Below are 7,524 nucleotides of genomic sequence, written 5' to 3'. Positions count from 1 at the left end.
GTACAAGTTTATGGTGGTTTAGCCCGTTATACGTGCTCTTACGGAAATGGTCTCCGACAACTTTGACGTTATATTCTCGGTCTGTATGTAATACGCTTACCGTTTACTAAACTTTTTCTATTCCGTATACGACAAGACGAATTATGAATCTGAGATGATGATGATGATGATGATGATGATGAGGATAATGGATATTGTAATACTTTTATTCTAAAACAAAATCAATTTAATTTACCTTGACAAAATTGTCCTTGGAAGAAAAAAAGATAAAATAAAAGAAGAAGAAGAAGAAGTTCAAGCATAGGGAGGAAATTAATCAGGTTTTCAAATCCGATTTCGTCAAATCAAACGTCAGAATGATAGAATAAAAAGGACACGGTTGAAACGGCGCTAAAACTTGAAACAACTATCCAACCAACCAACCAGCCAACCAACCAACCAGCCAACCCGCGTATATTTAACTCGGAATCATAATCCGGTCTGATAACCGTGGTGGATGAACCGCGCGGAACGAGCAAAAGAGTTCGGCGGGCGTTAATGCGTTTTGCATCGATCAGCAGACCGCCGCCGCGTTTCTGCTTTCGATACTCTTGCAAAAGAGAGAAAGAGAGAAAGAGAGTTAACTAATACAAGGATAGAATATAGGGGGGTAACTGGCGTAACATGAGAGGGAAAGAGCGTGCTAGTCCGCGCACATTCCAGCGATCGGATATCTTGAGTCCACCTTCTCTTAGGACGTCTTACTTATAATATCTGGACGAGCCTTGGGTTAACGTGTTACAGGAGTGACTTGCGTCTTGGTAATTTCATCCCCGGTATGGTGCCTCTCTTTCTTTCTTTCTTTCTTTCTTTCTTTCCTTCTCTTTTTCCTTTTTTTTATTTCACGAGCCACTACCTCCATCATCATCGTCATCCTCGTCGTCGTATACTTTCGTACCTCGTAGTTTCTCTCTCACAGCTTATGTCTTCACTAACACACGTGAGAATGCTCTCTCTCTCTCTCTCTCTCTCTTTCTTTCTTTCTTTTTCTCTATCCCTGTCTTTATTCCCCTCTCCGTTCCTATCTCTGTCTTGGTTCTTTTTCTCATTCTATCTCTTTCTCTACGAAGAATCTCTGTTTGCCTACAAACAATCCTCTTCAGAGCAAGCTCAGCCTCTTGTATGCATTTCCTCCTACTGTCTCTTTCCCTCCCCTTTCCTACTTTCTTTCTTTCATTCCCCACGTTTCTTTATTCCAGTCACTGTCAATTTATCCTACTCCCCTTCTACATCACTCTCTCTCTCTCTCTCTCTTTGATTTTCTACTTCTTCTTCGTATTCTTTTTCTCTTTTTATTTCTACTTTTTAGTGTCGTCTCCGTGTTCCTCAGACTATGTTCTCTCTCGCGGACATTTAAGTTTTCCCACGTAGAAGTAACACCGATTCATTGTTCTGACAATCATCGGCCGACCAGATTACGCCGCAGACCATTCGTAAAGACACCATAGGCAACCTTTTCTTCTTTTTCTTCTTCTTCTTCTTCTGCCATTTTCTCACGAGATAATGACATTCCCTTTGCTCTTTTACGCCGACTTTTAACTTTAAGTCATTCATTTTCTTTTCATCTTTTTTCTTAAGTTTCCAAACAAATTTCGATCTATATATTAACGGATGCTTTTTAAGGATTATGCGTGTCGTCGTAGTTTGGTATGGGTAAGAGGTTAACATCTATCCTGAACGAGGTCGTTTAATACGGATCAGTGTTAGATTCTTACTCTCGAAGGAAGATGAATCGATAGATCTCTAAGATCCATTTTGACAGTCAGCCTTTTGTCTTACGTTAGGTATTACTACTCCTTCTGATTGCTTTCATTTTCTTTTTCATTTTGTATTTTTATCTCTTATCCTACAGGATCCTTTTTAAAAGGAAAGAAAGAGAAAGAGAGAGAGAGAGAGAGAGAGAGAATGCAGACCCTACCTTCTTATCATTCAGGTATCACTATTTCGATCTAACTCGTTTGCTTTCTTAGGACCACCAACCTTTATTTCTTTTTATTATACCACACGGGGGTATAATCGATTGGGTACGATGTTTTCTTTCTTTTTTTTTTCTTATAATTCTCATTGGTAGATTTATTAAGATAAATAGAATTTTTTTTTGTGCTATATGGTAATTTTAAGTTTCCACATTCTCAAGTTATTATTATTATTTATTTATATGTTACATTCTTGTATTATCTGGGTATTTCAGAAATCGTTCAAACGATACATCTCCGAATACAAATCAAATCGTAAAACAATATCAAGTATAAATAACAATAACACACAAAGTTTAATTCGCGTTCCTTTTTTTAGGATCCGTATAACAAACTGGATGAAGTTGATATCTAAGATGGATTTTGACAAGCAACCCATTGTTTTACTCTTTGAACGAGGATGAGAATGACGATGATGATGATGATGATGATGAGGCTTCTCGGACCGTCGTCTCACCACTATCGGAACATCCCTACTCGGTTGAATATAATATAAGACCTCGTGGTACGTATCTCGTGGGCGTTGGTGGATGATGGTGTTAGTGGCGCCAGAGATAATCCTCGCGATAGTTTCCCCTTCTTCTTTCCCTTCACGTCAATCAGGATTGGATTCGGTTTAGAGCTCTCTATAGTTGAACCCAACGGATCAGAGGTGCTCAAACGGAATCCAATAGATGATGGTTGAGTCGAATCGTAGATTCATGGGGCTGGGGGCGGGAATGAAGGAAGGAAGGAGAGAGGGGTTTGGGGTTCGAGTTATTCGATCGGTTGTTTACTACGAGTATTTTCTAAACTACATTTTATCTGAGTTGAATTTTTTTCTGCTCACCCCCTTTACCACCACCACCACCACCACCACCACCACCACCACCACCACCATCGAGTATATTATATCACAAAGTCGAATGAAATTTCGACTACTTTGGAATTAATTGGTTTATTATAATATGTTATATTTTATGTAAATTACGAATAACAACAACAACAACACGTATCTCTAATTATTCAATCGGATTAGCAGAAAGCAGTAGTAGAAGCAGCAGCAGCACCAACAGCAGCATCAAGGTGCGGCTCGAGAACATTTCCGCGATGCACATTTCCGCGTTCGCGAAAGGGGGATGATGACGGTGTTGAAAGTAACTTCAATCCGGGAAACTCGTACTCAGCCAAAGATAGATAGAGAAAGAGAGAGAGAGAGGGAGGGAGGGAAGAGAAAGAGAAAGAGAGAGGAAGCTTGTAGTCGAGGGAACTTAATGGCTATTTAATTCCTAATCCAGACGCAGTAGCTCGCCGGCGGCGCTACTTTCGCAGTAATCTGCGGCCCGCGTTGGCTGGGTGGCTGGGTGGCTGGCTGGTTGGTTGGTTGGCTGGTTGCCTGGCTGCTTGCCGTCTTCCTCGAAAACAGAAATACGCCAAAGACGGTCTAATCCAGCACATCTGGGATTCATGAATCCCTCTGGCTCCTCAACGCGTTGCGCCACTACTACTATCTCTCTCTCTCACTCACTCTCTTCTTACTCTCCTACTCATTCTATTTCTTTACTTTGCACACCACCGTTGCTTCCTCCGTCCTTTCTCCTCCTCATCGTCGAGTAAGTCTGGGAAGGAAAGAAAGAATAAGAGAGAGAGAGAGAGAGAGAGAGATAAAATACCTCTTGCTACCCGCCTACACGGGTCTAACCAATCGGCCGGCAGCCCCACTCTTCCACTTTGTAGAGAGCTACTTCCATATTTACACGGGAGGTAGTCGCAAAAGCGAAGTTAGACCGGTTGAGCTGATTTAAGCATTCGTTATTATAATTCTTGGGGGAAGTTGTGCTTGGGTACAGCTCTGAGTCTCTATTACTACTACTACCACTACCTATTGCTGTTACTACTACTATTACTACTACTTCTGAGTTGTAGTAGAGACTTTTGGAAGCTCCAAGAGTAACAAAGAGAAAGAGATAGAGTGAGAGAAAAGCCTAGCTCTCCTAGAAAGCCCGTTACTACACGTCTATCTCTTAACAGCGAGATTGGAGTACTAATTTTCTCTATGAACCGTGACAGTCGAGTTAATTTGAGTACCGCGTCGTTTATCTTGACAGGAAGCTTTGGTTTCTTGCAACAGTACTTTATAGTTAGTTAGAAAAGAGCAAGCGAGCAAGCGAGCAAGCAAGCAAGTAGCGTTGTTATAACGTTCAACCAGAGACAACAAATTCTTGTCTCCCGTTGTCTCTTCAAATGAACAACATACCTTAATCATACGAATTAAATTGGGTCAATCGTTTAATTGTTCCATTTAATTGCATTCCCTTATGGTACTTTTGACTAACGTAAAACAAAAAAAAAAATGTATTATCCAAATTCCAAGTTGGTTAGGGTGGACTACAATACACGGTTTTTCGAAGTAATGAAGATAGAACCGAGACTGCTATCGCTGCGTGATGATTTTTTGATGAATCTCGTCATTAGTCGATTTCGGAGTAATTAGCAGACGAGAAGTCAGAGTTCCAAGCCCCCACCCCAACCCAATCCATCCCAACCCCATCATTCTCTCTCTCTCTCTCTCTCTACCAATGGTTGTTCTCTACACCTTGTGTCCCGTGATAATTAAGTTCGGTCTTTCGTAGCACGCGCGCTTTTAGCCTAAAGGTATCCATGTCTTGAGCCGAGTCGGTCTCCTAACCTCAAAATCCATCGTCAACGATTAATTTCCCAAAGTCCTCTAGGCGAATTTTAAAGTCCGACGATCGTTTCGCCTGTCCGTTCGTTCATCCGTCCGTTCATCCGTCCGTCCGTCCGTCCGTCCGTACTCTTAATTAATAACAAAGGCAGCTGCTTTACCGCTGACGTCATTACTACACTTTTTGCTTCCAAATCTCTCTCTCTCTCTCTCTCTTTTTCTCTTTCTTACTGTCTCCCTCATTTATCGTTTTCCTTTTTTTTTTTTTATTTTTTCTTTGTTATTTTTTTTGGAACTCCTCTTTCACCACATCTTTTTAACGCATTCTTTTTCGTGACCATTTATTCGCATGTGTTTACACGAAGGTACTGCAGAAATATTTGGGGGCGAGGGAGGATTTGATAAATATATTTGAATTTATATTTATATAGTATTTTTATTGTATTTATTGGTATTAAATCATTTGTGTACAAATTGTCCATTCGCTGCAAGGTTTAGCTGATCACGATTGGCATTGTTTGTATATTCACTGTGACAGCGTAATGCACACTGTTAGTACTAAACCAGATCATTACCGAATTACTTACTGATAAAAGAGTGTTCTTTAATTTAATATAAGTTTCATTAAAATCTACTCACTTTTAGCATAAAAAATATTTACCGAAACTTTTCAAAGAAATTGCAAAGATGCACAATTTACAGCATTGCATTCTCTGATATTTTCTGCACTTTACATTTGATTTTCATAACTCGACAAAGTATTTTACGCGTAGACAAAATAGTGTACTTTAATTTAATATAAGAGTCATAAAAATCTATACACTCTTTTAGTATAAAAAATATTTGCCGAAACTTTTCAAAGAAATTGCAAAAATGCATAATTTACAGCATTGCATTCTCTGACATTTTATGAACATTTGCAGATCGATTTATATCTCGACAAAGTATTCTACGCGTAGAAAAAAGTATGTACTTTAATTTAATATAAGTTTCATTAAAATCTATATTCACTTTTAGTATAAAAAATATTACAAGTATATATATGTTTTGTCTCGATGGTAAGTAAAGTAAATCGGAACGCGAACTACCAAAAGGACAAGATAAAATATTCCCCATCCCTCCCTCTGACAATATCTAGGATCTTGTGTTAAGCTTCTGCAAAGTGTATCGCCGCGGTCCTTATTTCGAAAGGGAATCTTTTGGCATGGGTTTTGTGAAAAAGAGAGGAGAACAGAGAAGAAAAAAAAGAAAAAGAAGAATAAGAAGAAGAAGAGGTAGAGGGGGTCGATAACGAATGGGCTGGTCGTTACGATAAATGTCTTACTCCGGGGGCTCCGAACGACCGACCATTGGTGAGAAAGAGAAAGAGAAAGAGAAAGAGAGATCGTGAGATAGAGAAAGTGAGATCGAAAGATCAAAAGAGAGAGAAAGACCACTGGGATAATGATATTATTACGGGGCATCTTGATTCTCTTGGGCCACACTATCATCATACGTCACCCGTTGCGCGCACGCCGACTTCTCGCTGAAATCCATGGCGTATTACGGGCATATATTTCCACCTCCTGCGCGTTTCCAGGTACTACCTACCTCTATCTACCGACGTTCATTCTGACGTTGACCAAAGCCACTTGCTTTTTGCCAGCCGGTTACAAAGTATGATGATCCCTTAGCGAGGACAGATAGATAGACGGATGGAAGGACGGACGGACGGACAGATACCCTGATGAAATCATCAGGACTCTTCGCACCTGATCGTTCGTTTCTTTCGTTCTGTTCTTCGTGCCGAGCGTTAATATCAGAGAGGAGCCGGCTGTCAGGACGAAAACTTACATCGGAATGAAGCAATTTGCTCGGAGCTCTCGCGAAACCCCCCCCCCCCCCTGCTCTCTCCTCCTTCTCCTCCTCTCCTATCCCAATCCTTCATCCCCTCATCCTTTGCTTTCTTCCTTTCTTTCCTTTTCCTTCCTCCCCGCTTCCTATACAAGAAACCACAAGCTTCCGTGAACCTTCAGCTTTATGTCACGCTTCTCCTACTTCTTTTCTCTTTTTTTATTTTTCTTTTTCGTTCGATAAGGACTCCTATGGTTGGAACGAATGTCCTTTCATTTTTAAACGACTTTTTGTGTGTGTGTGTGTATTTTTTTGTTTTCGTAATCTTCTTCAAAAAGTAACTTTATGAGAACACATTATTCTTTACATTCGCGACGTAATAATCCGAGTGTTGTTATATTAACACTGAATTTACTGACGATTTAAGTACACCTGTTTATATATTGTAAGGTTATTGGTCATTTATAACGTAATTTAGATTTAATGTTATTAATAATAGTGAATTTGGTATTGCATTGATTGGAATAATATGTAAGATGATAATATTTAAGATTGTAATTGTTTGAATTTAAAATTTGTATTTTAGTTTAATGTTAAATCAGTTTAATTTATTTATGATTAGATTATAGGATGTTAATCAGTCAATTCATTGATGATTTTTGTATTCTTTATATAATATTTTGTATTCTTTATGTAATAGTGTTCGAAAAGTTATGGTAGGATAACGATTTAAAATTGACTCTATATATAAGATAGTCAATACTTATGACTGTAATGAGAAATGATGTTATATTGACTTGTGAACATAACTATCGAGTTGCTGAGGAAGTCCCAAATATAGGGACGAAACGTTCAACGGATAAATAGATTGTTCATTTAATTTAAACCTGTCCAAAAAAAAACATCCCTAAGAATGAAACTTAGTAATAATAATAATTAATATTTAACAATTGATTTTTATATAGAATATTTATGAAAATAATAGTTGAATTTTGTAAATGATTACATATA

The 7,524-nt window shown here is 38.8% G+C and overlaps 1 long non-coding RNA gene across 1 annotated transcript; it reads left to right on the top strand.

Moving 5' to 3' along the window:
* Positions 1 to 222: 222 nt before the first annotated feature.
* LOC106790345 lies at positions 223 to 7,022 on the top strand. Its single transcript, XR_001382072.1, has 3 exons — positions 223 to 815; positions 2,335 to 2,520; positions 6,260 to 7,022. It is a non-coding gene; the product is annotated as an uncharacterized LOC106790345 (long non-coding RNA).
* The last annotated feature ends 502 nt before the right edge of the window (positions 7,023 to 7,524 follow it).

Source organism: Polistes canadensis, unplaced genomic scaffold, assembly GCF_001313835.1.
Source record: "Polistes canadensis isolate GaletaPanama2010 unplaced genomic scaffold, ASM131383v1 scaffold_232, whole genome shotgun sequence".
In the NCBI taxonomy this organism is placed as follows: Eukaryota; Metazoa; Arthropoda; class Insecta; order Hymenoptera; family Vespidae; genus Polistes; species Polistes canadensis.
The sequence above is the reverse complement of the archived record's forward strand: the minus strand, read 5'-3'. Positions and strand labels throughout refer to the sequence as shown.